Below are 13,773 nucleotides of genomic sequence, written 5' to 3' on the forward strand. Positions count from 1 at the left end.
TCCCTTTTCCCCTTAGAACTTTCTTCTGGAGGCATTTCCTCACTCTGTCACTGCAACTGAATGTTCATTTCAGGGTCTGCTTCTGTGGAACTTGACTCAGGACTGGAGAGATGTTGACTTAACACCTAGTATGATCTATCTGAGTAAAGTGTAATTGTCCATTCTGAGGATAGTAATAGAAAATACCAGAAACTCGTTGACTTAGAATAGAGGTTTATTTAGCTCATGGTTGGGAGGTCCAAGGCCCAGGAGCCACACATATGCTCATGGTTCTTGTTGGTGGGTCATAAGGCAAGACAGCAGAGCAGAAGTACATGTGTCTGTGTCCACATGTCTCCATTTCATTTTGTCTCCTTACAAATTTAACAGGATTCAATCATGGGGTCTTCACCCTGATGCATAATTGCTCCCCAAAGACCTGTCCTTTCATCACCATAATCAGAATACGTTTCCTCTTAATATCTTCACAGTATAACCATGTTGCAACACATGAACTTCTGGGGGACATATTTAACCATAGTACCAGGTTTGGAGCAGAGTTCAGAGAGAGAATAGTAAGTTTGGTTTGGGACATGCTGTTTTAAGTACACTTGGATTTTCATTTGGAAATATCTAGTATGAAAATGAAGCTCAGTCAGAAATACTGATGAGAGATCCATCAGGCTATAGAAGGTGGTGGAAGTCATGGGTGTGAATAAGGTTCAGTTGAGAGAGTGTATGGAGAGTCTATAGGTGAGAGCTGTTCCATAGGGACATTGGGACAGTTGCATGGTAACAAACTTCTTGGATAAACCCTTTTCACCAAGTAACATTTTACATGTTTGTATTGAGAAACAGCATAACATCTGACCTTTACAATAACAAATGAAGGTGAGAGGCTATGTATAATTATTGCTGTTTTTTTGCACATGAGGAAATTGAGATTCTTTTAATTTATGCAAAATGCTCAAAGTCACAAAACTGACAGGCCCAGCACAAAATCCAGGTCATTTAATTTCTAGCACAGACTTTTCCCTGCCACTCCACAAATGCTTTTTCAGAAAATGTCATTTTTTTCCCCCCTTACATACTTGCAACGTTTAGGAAATTGTCTTCTTTCTTGCAGACTCAGCATTCTTACAAACTCGTATTACATCCGCTCCAGCTTTTCTGGTATCCTCATCAATTTGTCATGGTCTGTTGCAGAGCAGCATTGTTTGCCACAGCCCAGAAAATCACTTCCTTCAGGAAGCCACCCTGAACCAACCACAGCCCTTAAGTCATTTTTTAAGAGTTTCAGTGTATTTTATAGCATATTCTTTTAAAAAATTATTTTATTCAACTTTATTTATTTATTTATTTTCATTCTACCAGAGAGGGACAGAGCAAAAGAGAGAGAGAGAGAGAGAGAGAGAGAGCAAGCCACCAGGTTTGGGACTTGAACCATGGTTGGCCATGAGGGAGTCCAGTGCCCTTAACAGCTATGCCACCTACTGGCCCCAGCATATTCTTTTTCACATGGTTAATATATTACTTTTCAATGTTTTCTTTACTCATTTTTTTTTGTACTTTTGTTTTCCTTTCTCTCACTATATTATATGAAAATTTAGAAAATATTCTCTTTTGTATAAAATCAACAAATTCATATTATTGATGTCTTGGAAAATAAAGTAAAAGATAATCTACAATCTTAGATTATGACAATGATTTTTTTTTTTTGCTTGTGTATTTAATTTCAGTCTGTTATTCTTCCTGCAGGCTCATGCATTATTTTACATAGTGGCATTGCTGATGTTTTCAGTTATCCAGCTAGGTTGTTATTTGGTGTATAAATATGTCCTGGAACTAACTATTCTTCCTTAATGTATATTGCAGGGGATTGTATACAATAGGGACTCTGTGGCTGCTTGGGATTCATTAGGTGGGAGATAGAGTGGGGAAAGATGACTCAGATATTTCAGTACAGTTGTAGAAGCAAAGATAGAGAAAAATTGTGCTAAGGGAGATGACTTTTTATTTATCGGGAGATTTTCACTTTAGTAGAACAAAATGCTTATGGGTTTAATTGACTGATTGTCATAACTTCATTAAAATGACCCTGTGTAGTGAGCTTGCATTTTTATTGTACTGTCCTTATCTGGACTGTTTAGACAGCTGGGGGTGTATTAGAGTCAGTAAACAATTTGGTTTCATCTAATTCTTAGTCAGCTGTCAAAACATGATTGTGACCTCCTTTCAGACTATAATATCAAATCTTTTTCTGCAGTTTGATTACTTTTTTAAGTTAAGAGAGCTCTAATGTATTATACATTTCATTTCTCATTTAGAAACTGCAATAGAGTTTTCCATGTGATTCTGTAAGTTTGTCTAGTATCCTCTTTTGGCATCATAAAAATCATCATATATCACTACAGCCTTTTATTAATCTGAGTCTATTAAACTTTCGAACATTTGATCTTCCAGACTATATCCTGGATTTGCACTTTGCTGGATGACATTTTAGCAGTTTACTTGAACATGACATATTCCCAACACAGCAGGAAAATGCATTTACTAAGAGCTTTGTGGTTTGAATGAAAAAAGAATAAATCATCCTCTCTCAAGATGTTTAGATTAAGTATAATTGATTTTTAAAGTACATTAGCATGATCATAACACTTTAAGACAAATACACTTTTTTTTTTCTTTTAATAAAGCAGTCTACATTGGGGGTTTGACTTTAAAGGCTTTGAAATCGCAAAATACCAAAGAAATTGTTTGTTAAACTTAGAGATGAAATAGCACACTAGAAAAATATTTGCAATTTTTATTATGCTTCCAAAGTTTGAATGGACATAAACTGGTTTCTAGAAAGAGACTTGATTTTAAGAACCTTCAAGTTACAAGTTTTTATGCAGAATATTGTTGGAAACTTATGTCCTGTTGTTCAGAGTAATGCAATTTTATTGACTTAAAGCTTAGAAGAAAATCAATATATTTTCAGAGACACATAGGAGTGGCTGAACTTCAGTTTATGAGTACGATAGATGCTTACTCCCTGGGCATGTCTTTTAAGGCATAATCCTTGGGCCACTGGATTAGTACCGGTGCTCACCAATGTGGTAATGAACTATTCCTTTCTTAAGACAAATAACACCCCTTGGGAAATCTTGCTGGGCACTTGACCTCAAACTATCTACCAACTAACTCCTGCTTAAAACCTGCAGTGCCATAGCAGTAATGCAGCTGGAACCCCATAGGAAAGTTCTTAGGCTCATGTCCTGGGACCTCTCTAGGTACGGGGCTTGTGCCCTGGATTTGGGCCAGCTGAGAGTAGGGGTGAATCATGATAGGGGAACTCTGCTAGTGTGCTGTCCGTTCCTTAGAATAAATAAATAAGTAAACTTAAAAAAAGATAGAAGAGGAGCCAGCAGGTGGCATAGTGGTTAAGCCACCGGAGTCCCACATGACTGACTACAATTCAACCTCCAGAATTGGTGGCTTGGAAATCACACTGGGTACCAGCAGGTGGCATGGTACTTAAAGGCACTGGACTCCCACATGGCTGACTGTGGTTTAAGTCCTGGACCTGGCGACTTGCTTTCTTGCTTTCCCTCTCTTTCTCTCTCTCTCTCTCACTCTGTCCCTCTCTAGTCAAATTAAAATAAATTTAAATAAAATAATTCTTTAAGAAAAAAAAGAAAGAAAAGAAAATCACACCGGATACCAGTGCGTGTAAAGGACCAGGGTGACTCCATTTCTTTGGAGGGCAACTCCATTTTGTTAGACCCACCTTGCTAAGAATTGGTGCCATCTCAAGTAGGAGAGGGTCATAATGAGAAGAACAAAAGAAATACCAGAGACCTGAAGTAAGTTTCTTGACCAACTTAATGGTCTGAAGACCAATCAGTAAAAGACAGCTTGCTTCTTGAAATCTACAGCCAATGTATAGCTGCGTGAGTACATTCCTCAGCACCCCCCACCCCCACCTCCCCCAGCAACAGCCAGATAAAAACCCAGCTGGACTAACACTGGGGCTCTCAACTCTGACCCACTGTGTCAGTAAGATTGAGAATCCTGGCTCGAGATCAAATAAAAACGACCCTCATGTGCTTACAGTGCAATCGACTCCTTGTGTTGTTTTGGAGAATTCTGTGAAGGGGGCACTACACATGCATGCCCAAAGTCCTAGAAGGGAATGAAGGAGAAGAGATTACGGAGGGGCCATCCCTCCAGAGAATGCTTTTACAATTTCTCTCTTCCTCTTTCTCTCTCTCTGACAAGTGTATGTGTACTACAAGAATTTTTTTTTTTTTAAATCGGTGATTTGCTTTATTTAAACAAATAACTTTAAGAATTTAACATATATATTTTTTTGTTTTGCCTCTGAGGAAATGCAGAGCAAAATTGAATAGCAATCACAATAATTATATCAAACCTCATGTTTAACCTTTTTTTTTCTCTTAATCTTCCTTATATCTTTGATATTTCCCCCCCCAAACTTTGTTGTATACATGAATTTTATTTTAAGGTATCTTAAAACCCTTTTTAAAAGTAGAAAGTATAAACAAACTGTTAGGGGCAGGTTTGAAAAGAGTTCTTGAGAAGGCCAGGAGATAATGATTCTATAAACTATAGCAACATAAAAAGATAATGGTATTTTTGTTTGTCTCTTTACTGCTAGGGTAACTACTGGTGTGTGTTTCTAGCCGACAAATGGTCATATATTCATTAGTGATATACAGCAAGTTTTGGTCATATCATACAATATACTTTCCTATAGAATCTATTGATTGAGAGAAATAGTGGATATGGATACTTACATAGCATTTAAAAGTCTTTATATAGAGGACTGGGAGGTTGTGCTGGATTCCCACATGGGCGACAGTGACTTGAGTCCCGGACCTGGCAACTTGCTTTCTCACTTTCCCTTTTTCTTTCTCTCTGGCCAAATTAAAAAATAATAATAAGAAGAAATTAAATTAAATTAAAAAAATATATAGAATTTCTTTGTAAAGAATAAGTAAGAAATACATAGAGCTAAATATTTTAGAATAAAATTTAAAAATAGGAAATGGAACTGAATGGTCAAAATAGGCTTGAAATGTCATTTACTCTGACTTCCATCTTATAAGGCTTATATAAGTCTTTTTTTTTTAAAGAATAATTTATTTAATTTTATTTATTCATTCATTTATTTTAATTTGACCAAAGAGAGAGAGAGACAGAGAAAGAGAGAGGAAGCAAGAAAGAAAGCCAGGTTCGGGACTCAAATCATGGCCAGCCATGTAGGATTGTCCAGTACCTTAATTACCATGCTACATGCTGGTCCCCAAGGTTTAAATAAGTATTTAACTTTATATAACCATTACTTTAAATAAGGATAACTTATAGGAAGTATAATGAAGATACTTTTTTCACCTTTTTCATTTTGCTGAAATTACTCTTTAGAATTTTTTTCTCTCCTGAATAAAATGTCTGACAGTTTGTGGTCACTTTTGTGGAATGCAGAGTTTTTCTGTAACCATAAGTCTTAAGACTTGGACTCAATATTTAAAAGTCCAATCTCATGATATTTAAAATTCCAATTTTGTTTTAATGATAAAGCTTCTTCTCTTTATTTTCTAATAATATGGCTCTTATCCCCTATGAGATAGGGAGAAAGAGGGAGATATTTTTGACTGGGTCTCATCATTGCTGTCTTCCCCCAGCCTCCTAGTGAGCTGGGATTACAGACATGTACTACCATGTCTGGAGTGTTCGGGTTGGTTTAGGATCTGAACTTGGGCCTCCCATGTGGTCATATCTTCATGCAGTGATGTTCTACTATTTGTGCCACTGCAGCTGGGATTCTTCTCTTCTATCTTAATGACTAATTTCTGCCTTTCAAAGATCAGAAGAGAGATGGAGAAGAGGGAAAAATGGAGAAGTTCCTTTGGTTTGGTTGGGATCCAGCTCCTATGTTCTCTAGACTTGGCAGAGAACTTGCCTTTTTCTCTTCTGGGATGCTTTAGACATTCTCCATCACTAGTGATCTTTCAATTGAAGTTCTCTGGAGAACAAATGCATCTTTATTTCTGTTGGTCACTTGATTCTTCTTTAGCCCTTTTCCATCAAACAACAAATTCATTTTCTTTTTCTCTTCTCAATCTCTTGCTCTCCTCTTCCACAGGATGTCCTCATGACTCAACCAATTCTGAGAAATCTACCCAATCCCAGTGCAGCCAACTCACATTTATTCTTCCATCAAAGCAGTTGGCAATACCATCTCCTTCCCTTTAGACTTCCAAGTAGGAGTTGGGCATCAGTTTACTAGGTCTCCCTACAAACAGGGTACATATTCTAAACTCCTCTTGGGGTCACTTTCCCAGATGAGAGAGAACCCACAACATTATTTTATTGACTGGAAATAACAGGGTAAAACACCCCATTTATCTCTTTCTTCAGGGAAGGGTAAGAACTTTTGGAATAGTAATAGTTCCTGAGTCTTTGGAACTCTGTAAGTCAGTGAATGTTGATGAATGGTGGCTGCAGATCAGCCTATATACTAGATAAGATATCATAAATGTACAGATGACAGAGGGCAAGTAGAGAGAGGGAAGATAGGTGATGAACTAGGTAGGAACACTAAATCCTTCACTATGCAAAGGAAGAAATCCAGAGAAAATCTCTAGTTTGCACAAGAAATGCATTAAAACATGTGAATTAAAGTTACAAAGTTAAGAGAGAGATGAATTATAATAGAGATTTAACTATGGTAGAAGGACTAGGGGAGAGCTTTACAGAGCTATGGAGTCAAATTCTAACTATTTAGTTAGAAGTAGATAATGTTTGAAATGGATAAAATTTAAAATGTATTAGCATAAGCATATTATTTAAATTGTTGAACATAATTACCAGATGAATAAAAAACAAACTTTGAGGAGACTGAAACCTAGTTTCAGGTAAAGACTGAGAGAATAGGGGTAGGAAAGGCTAATTGGAAGATGATTGCATTTCCGTAGGTGCTTCCTATATTCCTCCTTCTTATCTTTTTTAAAAAATTGTGCATGTATTTCTCCAATAAAAGTTAAGGCCTTGTTATTAAAATATATTTTAAAAGTTATGTGCAAAAATATGTAGATAAGAATGTTATTTAATATGAGGAAGGTGATCAATGAGGAAAATTATTACAAGATATTAAAACAATATATAGAGCTACAATATAGCTTTTACTCCTCAATGTTATACAATCATAAGCATTTTTTTTTTTTTTTTGCTATAGGGCGCGTGTGCTCGCCAGAAAGACAGAGAGAGACATAGAGACAGAAAGTGAGAAATCACCCCCCCAGAGGGTATGGTCACGCCGCAATCCCTTCTCCTCCATTCTCCTCTCGGGATCTTGGGCATGCGCGCACACACGCCCGGCGTGAGTTTTAAGCTACCAGGTCCGGGATGCGAACCATGGTTGACTACGTGCGAGTCCAGCGACATAGCCATTACGTTAACTGCTTGTTCCCCAAAATGCAAATAAATAGTAACTATTAGAAAAGTATTTGACTTATTAATATGATTGAAAGTATATACAAAAAACAAATAATAAATAATGTGGAAAAAAAAGTATTTGACTTATTGCATGAACAAAATTTGTGTAAAAATGAGATATAAATAAATTATATGAAGTAAATATCAATACATAACCTGTTTTGAAAGGGAACACATAATGTTGGCTAGTGTCACAAAGTAGGCACTCCAAGGGCTGCTGGAAGTGTAATATTTTCACCTTTCAAGAAAGTAATTCAGAAATACAAATAAAAGGGTTTTAAGACTTTCTTGTAGCCTACTGGTTAAGTCAGGCAGTTTCCACATGGCTGACTGTGGTTTGTTTCTGGCTTAGGTGGTTTGAAAAGCACACCCAGCATGTGTACATGGGTGTCCAAAATTCTGACAGGATGGAGAAATGCAGTCAAAATGATTGCATTGTGACCACACCTCCTTGACGAGTGCTTTCTCCTTCTCTATCTCTCTGTATCCCTGTGTCCCTCTCATGAGCATACCCACCCTCTGGCAATTGAAAAGAAAAAAAAAGATCTATCTTCAAGTCCAGAAATTTGATGTTTCAGATGTTTTTGTAAGGGAGTTTATACTAATAAAAAAAAATGAAGACTTTCTAAATGCTCAGCTATAAGGAACTGCCTAAGTAAAGGAAGAAACATTATATTTGAAATAATTGCAGACATTAGATATGATAGTCAGGCGGCAGTCTGTGGGCGGTAATCCCCTGGTGGTGGGTTCAGGCATTGGGTTGGCAGCAGGCACACGCTTCAGGGCAACACCAGGGATGCAGAAGTAATTATCTTGCCAAAGAAGCATAAGAAGAAAAAGGGCCAGAAATCATTACTAGAAGAAGATACAACAAGATATGGCAGGTTGAAGAATTTCTTATGAAACCTGAATCCAAAGTAGCTCAGCTGGACACATCTCAGTGGCCCCTGCTGCTCAAGAATTCTGATAAGCTAAACATGAGGACAACGCATTCTACGCTTCTTCCATATGGTTCAAACCCTCTGAAGCGGGAGATTGGAGATTTTGTTAGCACAGGCTTCATTAATCTTGACAAGCTCTCTAACCCCTGTTCCCATGAGGTGGTAGCCTGTATTCAATGAATACTTTGGGTGAAGAAGACAGGACACAATGGTGATCTGGGTCCCAAAGTGACTGCGGTTTAATTGTGTGCACAGAATGAGCCACTCACTTGGTGAAATCCCAACAGACTGCAGGCAAAGAGTATATGGGAATTGTCCAGCTGCACAATGCTCTTGTAGAGTGTGTGTGTGGGGGGGCAGCTCTCTAGAGTCCTAGAAACTCTGACAGGTGCCCTGTTCCAGCAACCCCCTACATTATAGCAGTGAAGAGGCAGCTCAGATTGAGGATCATCTAGGAGAGCAAAACGATTGAATATAATCCAGAAAGAAGGTTAGGAGTCTTCTGGGTTAGTTGTGAGGCTGGCACCTACATTCGGACACCCACCGTGCATGCACCTCGATTTACTATTGGGAATTGGTGGTCAGATGAAGGAACTTCAGAGGGTTCGCTCTAGAGTCATGAGTGAAAAGGACTACAAGGTGTCAGTTTATGACAGGCTCGATACACAGTGGCCGTATGATAACCACAGGAATGATAGTTACCTGTGGTGAGTTGTTTACCCTTTGAAAAAGCTGCTGACATCTCTTAAGTGGCTGGTTATGAAAGACAGTGTAGTGCATGTGATCTGGTATGGGGCCAAGATCATGCTTCTGGGTGTTCTCTGGTATAAGGACAGCATTGAGGTCAATCAGGAGATCATGGTCATCCCCAACAAAGGGGAAACAACTTGCATGGCTATTGCAATAATGATGATAGCAGTAATCTCCTTCTGTGGCTATCGTAGAGTAGCCAAGATTAAGAGAGTAATGATGAGGGATCCGTAGATGACATAATGATTACGTCTCTGGACTCCCACGTAGTCGACCGCGGTTCGGGTCCCGGACCCGGTGGCTACAAATCGCACGCTGGTCTCGTGTGTGTGTTTTTCCAAGATCCCCAGAGGAGAATGGAGGAGAAGGGATTGTGGCATGGCCATCACCCCAGGGGGTGGCTTCTTACTTTCTCTCTGTTTCTCTCCATCCTATAGCAAAAATTTCTCTCTTAAAAAAAGAGAGCATGATCATGGAGAGAGATACACTTGGAAGTGGGGTTTAGGTCTGAAGGCAAGTAAGAAGAGGCTGTTGATCAAGCAGGGCCTTCTGGACAAGCACAGAGAACCCACAGAAAGCCTACAGCCTGGAATCAGGAGTACATTGACTGCAGTGATTCTGTGGAGAGGTGGTTGCTGAAGCAGTCCAAGTCCCACAGGTAGTTGGGGAAGCAACGAAAGCACTGCAAAGAGTTGCTGGAGTGGCCAAAGTCCAAAAAAGGAAGGGAGAGAATGAGAGTGAAAGTGAAGAGTCTTCTCTAGTGGCTCCCCAGGTCATCAAGGAAGAATAGAAGAAAGAAGAGAAGGCCAAAGCTGCTCTGGAGAATGAGGGGGCAAGCTTGGAGATGGGGACAGTGACACCATGGATGAGGGGGAGGAGGAGGAGTTGGAGGAGGGAGAGAGAAAAGGGGAAGGGAGGAGGGAGGAGGGAAGCCAAAGTGGTAGAGGTGGTTTCTGAATAGCAAAGCCCACTTTATGCATCACATGCAGCTGAGAGGAGAGATGAGAGCCTTATTGAGAAAACAGTTCCATTTGCTTGTTGCTGAGGAAGTGGAATGAAGGTCCCAGAAAGAGTGGAGGGTTCCAACACATTTCAACTGCTTTGGGATGCCCTTGGTGATGTGACCAGCTGTGCTCATCCCATCTTGTCCTGTTGTAGGGATCTAAGTGGGGAAAGAGGCAGATTGTGTGCTACCAACTTCTCTGCTCCTTTTGGAAAACCTTACCTTCAGACCAAGTACTGCCAGGTAACTGCCTAGGGCCACTCTGACATTGCAATCCTCTCTCAGTTTTTTTTACTCCTCTGCTTAACAGTTTTTTTGTTCAATGAAATGCTGTAGAACTCTCCACAAGTGGGAGAAGAATTTAACTGAACCACATGTTTGCCGGGGAAGACGTTGCTTCCGAGGTCCCACCTCTTCTGAGAGCCTTCCAAGACTCTACACTTCACCACTTATGTGTACATTAGCATTCACTAAAATCTCTCTGGCCTCTATTTTAACTATCACTGACTTTTAAAGAAAGAAATTGCTCATTGCTGAAAGAAAAATGAAATATCCTAATTTTTACCTATTAAAATTAACTCGTGACATTTTTAAGTGAAAAATAATATAGTCACATGTAGTTTTCAGGCCTTAGAAAATGCATATGATAATATTTTTAAGCAGAACAGAAAATAGTATCAAATATGCAAAGCAAAAATGTAGAAAAATCAAGAAATTATGATAAAATTTTAATTATTTCTCTAAAAGTTGGGATTATTATTATTTTTTTCTTTTTTGTTTGCTCAAGGGCATGTGCACTCACCAGAGAGAGAGAGAAGGAAAGGAGAAAGCACTGCCCATAGAAATAGTAATGCTGCTCTGGATTTGGGGCACACACTCATACACACACACACAGTGTTTTTCTCAAGTTGCTGGGTCCAGGACTCAAGTCGTACAGTTGACCATGTGGGATTTGATTGTCTTAACCACCACACCATGGAGGTGGCCTGGGGTTGGATTTGATTGTCTTCACCCACCACACCATGGATCTGGCCTTGGGGTTGAGTTTTAAATAGTTTTATTATTTTCCTGCCTTGTACTTTCTCCAAAATGAGCATGTGTTATTTTCATGTCAAGAACAAAACAGACAGACCATATTCAGCTGCTGGTCCAAGTTCTACAATGTGTTAGTTGTAGGAACTTGGCCAAGTGGTTGCTTTTATAGGGGTGACAGGACAATCCATGCAGTTTCCTTGGCATGCTGTCTAACACTGATGGGCTTGGAAATACATAAATTATTATAAAAAGAATGATTCTGGGTTCAATAACTTCTGGTCACACCATCTGGTACACCTCCTTTAGTCTTGTCTTCATCTCAACCATTGAAGTATCTCAACTGTATTTCCTTTTTAATAGTTCTCCCATTTGGAGAAAAGTTGCACCCAAGATAAGTGAAGAATTTGATAATGTCTATCAATATTTGTGCCCACCATTTCCAGACCTTGAGTTGTACGCTGAGTTTACAATTTAGACACCTTTTTTTTTTCTTGTAGCCTAAATTTAGCCTTGGGTTGGTTCACATTTCCTTACTCTTTTAAAAATGTGGCCTTTTGACTGCTATGCACCAATAAACTGTCTTAATTACCAAGAAAATGGCACAAATGTTCCTTCAAAAGAACCCTCAATCTTCCAGTAATTGAAAAATAAATCAAATAGTCTCTCTACCTGATTCTCTCTTTGGATGACCTTTGACCTGCTTCTCTTGAAGACATCTATAATGTACAAGGTGAGCTCTATACTACGTACCATTCTTTGATACAACATTTCTTCATAAACCTGAGGCCAAAGAGAAAAAAATGGAAGACTGAGGTGTATGCTTGGACTGGAGAATCTATTGGTAAAAATGACATTTGCTTTTGAGTTTGAAGAGGTTTGTTATGTTTTCAAACAGCGTTCTGATCATCAGGCACCCAGTAAGTTCCTGACTCTTTCCAGTTGGGAACACGGAGCGATGTGCGTCTGTTAAGTGAGAGCTCCATCTTTTGCACAATTCATATTTTAAACTTTGAAGAGGCTCACAACTAAGCTTTCACAAACAGTGGCTGTTTACTTTCTTTCCACTAAAATAATCATTACAAATACCCCTCTGAGAATGTATATTTTCAGATGCCAGGTAATCAAAGCTTAGTTGTACTCAGACGCATTTTTAGAACCAAATGGAAAATAATTGCTTTAAAGTACCCACTTGTGAGGATTTCTGCTCATCAGTGTAATTGCCAGCAGCCACTGTCTTTCCACCACAATAAATTCACAATGATTCATTAGCTTCTATTGGGGGGATGAAATAGATCATCGTGTTAACATTAGCTTTGATTTTTCCAATGGCTTTACTTGATTTCGTATTAGAATTACAGTTTGCACATAAACTAAAATAATAAATGCTCCCTGCTCCACTTTAAAGGGTAGTGTAGGTAGTCGAAGAGGATAAAATTAGGACTCAGCTGGCCTTGCAGGATTTAGATATCAGTTCTCAGTGTGAGAATTTACTCTAGGAGCATTTTTATATCTTCTCTTTTGTCAAAGGAATTTAATTTCTTGACGATAAGCCTTTGCACACAAAGCCCAGCAGTTGGCAAATAATCCTCAGGATGTGGTACCAAGCATTTTTGTCCAGCCATCTCTCCATCATCAAATGAATAGGATGATTGCTGCAAAACACGCCTGGGTGAGAATGCTTGTCAAGGACTTTATAATCTTATTTAACATGTTCCTAGATCGATGGGATCATAACTAATGTACCTCAAGACTTGCTGATTTGCTAGGCTTTAAACAGCTTGGGAACTATATCACATCTTTATCATTGAAACAAAAATGACTCCTAATAATTGATTACTTTGTCAATAATTGACTCATCAATTATGTTATCTACATTGATGGACTTTGTCAATAATTGACTACATTAATTACCTTGTTGGGATTCTATCAACTCACTGAGGGCTCAACATGAGCTTTCAAGGTCACTAGAAGCTGGCATCTAGGTCTCCTCCAGGCTGATGTGTGTCCTGAGTATGTGGATCACAAATGTCACACCCAATGACTGTGTCTTCCCATCCCAGCTTCCTCTGCCAATCAGGGGTCCTATCCTAATTTCTATGTCTACTATAGTTGAGAAAAATTAAATAAATAAAACACAATGACTGCTCATGGGATATTTTAAACTTTCAAATTAAACGTGCAGATAGAGTTTTTGAAAATGGCTTCAAAAACAAAGAAACTTAAATGAGAGCCCATGTCACTATGTTAGGCTGTTTCAACATAATAAAATGAAACAGAGGACTTAAGGAAACTTGAGTTCTGCAAGAGGCAATACAGACATCACTTCCTAGAGATAACCTGCAGCTGTGATGGGTCTGCATGTCCCATATGAGACAATCAGGCAGCAAGCTGGAGGGTCTGGCCAGGACTAAAAACAATGAAATGACACTAATGCAGGCCATGGCAAGTTGACTTCAAGTGGCTAGAGTGCAGGGAAACAGACCAGACAATCACAGGCTCTTAACTGTCACAGTATGCAGGGATCCCACTTCACAGAAAAATGTAGCACACCCTATGCTGGGT

The 13,773-nt window shown here is 38.9% G+C and overlaps 1 pseudogene; it reads left to right on the plus strand.

Moving 5' to 3' along the window:
• The window catches only part of LOC102471929 (H/ACA ribonucleoprotein complex subunit DKC1-like), a 45,895-nt pseudogene that overhangs the window by 16,923 nt on the left and 15,199 nt on the right, over positions 1–13,773 (plus strand).

This window comes from Tupaia chinensis, unplaced genomic scaffold (genome assembly GCF_000334495.1).
Source record: "Tupaia chinensis unplaced genomic scaffold, TupChi_1.0 Scaffold000140_1, whole genome shotgun sequence".
NCBI classification, from domain to species: domain Eukaryota; kingdom Metazoa; phylum Chordata; class Mammalia; order Scandentia; family Tupaiidae; genus Tupaia; species Tupaia belangeri.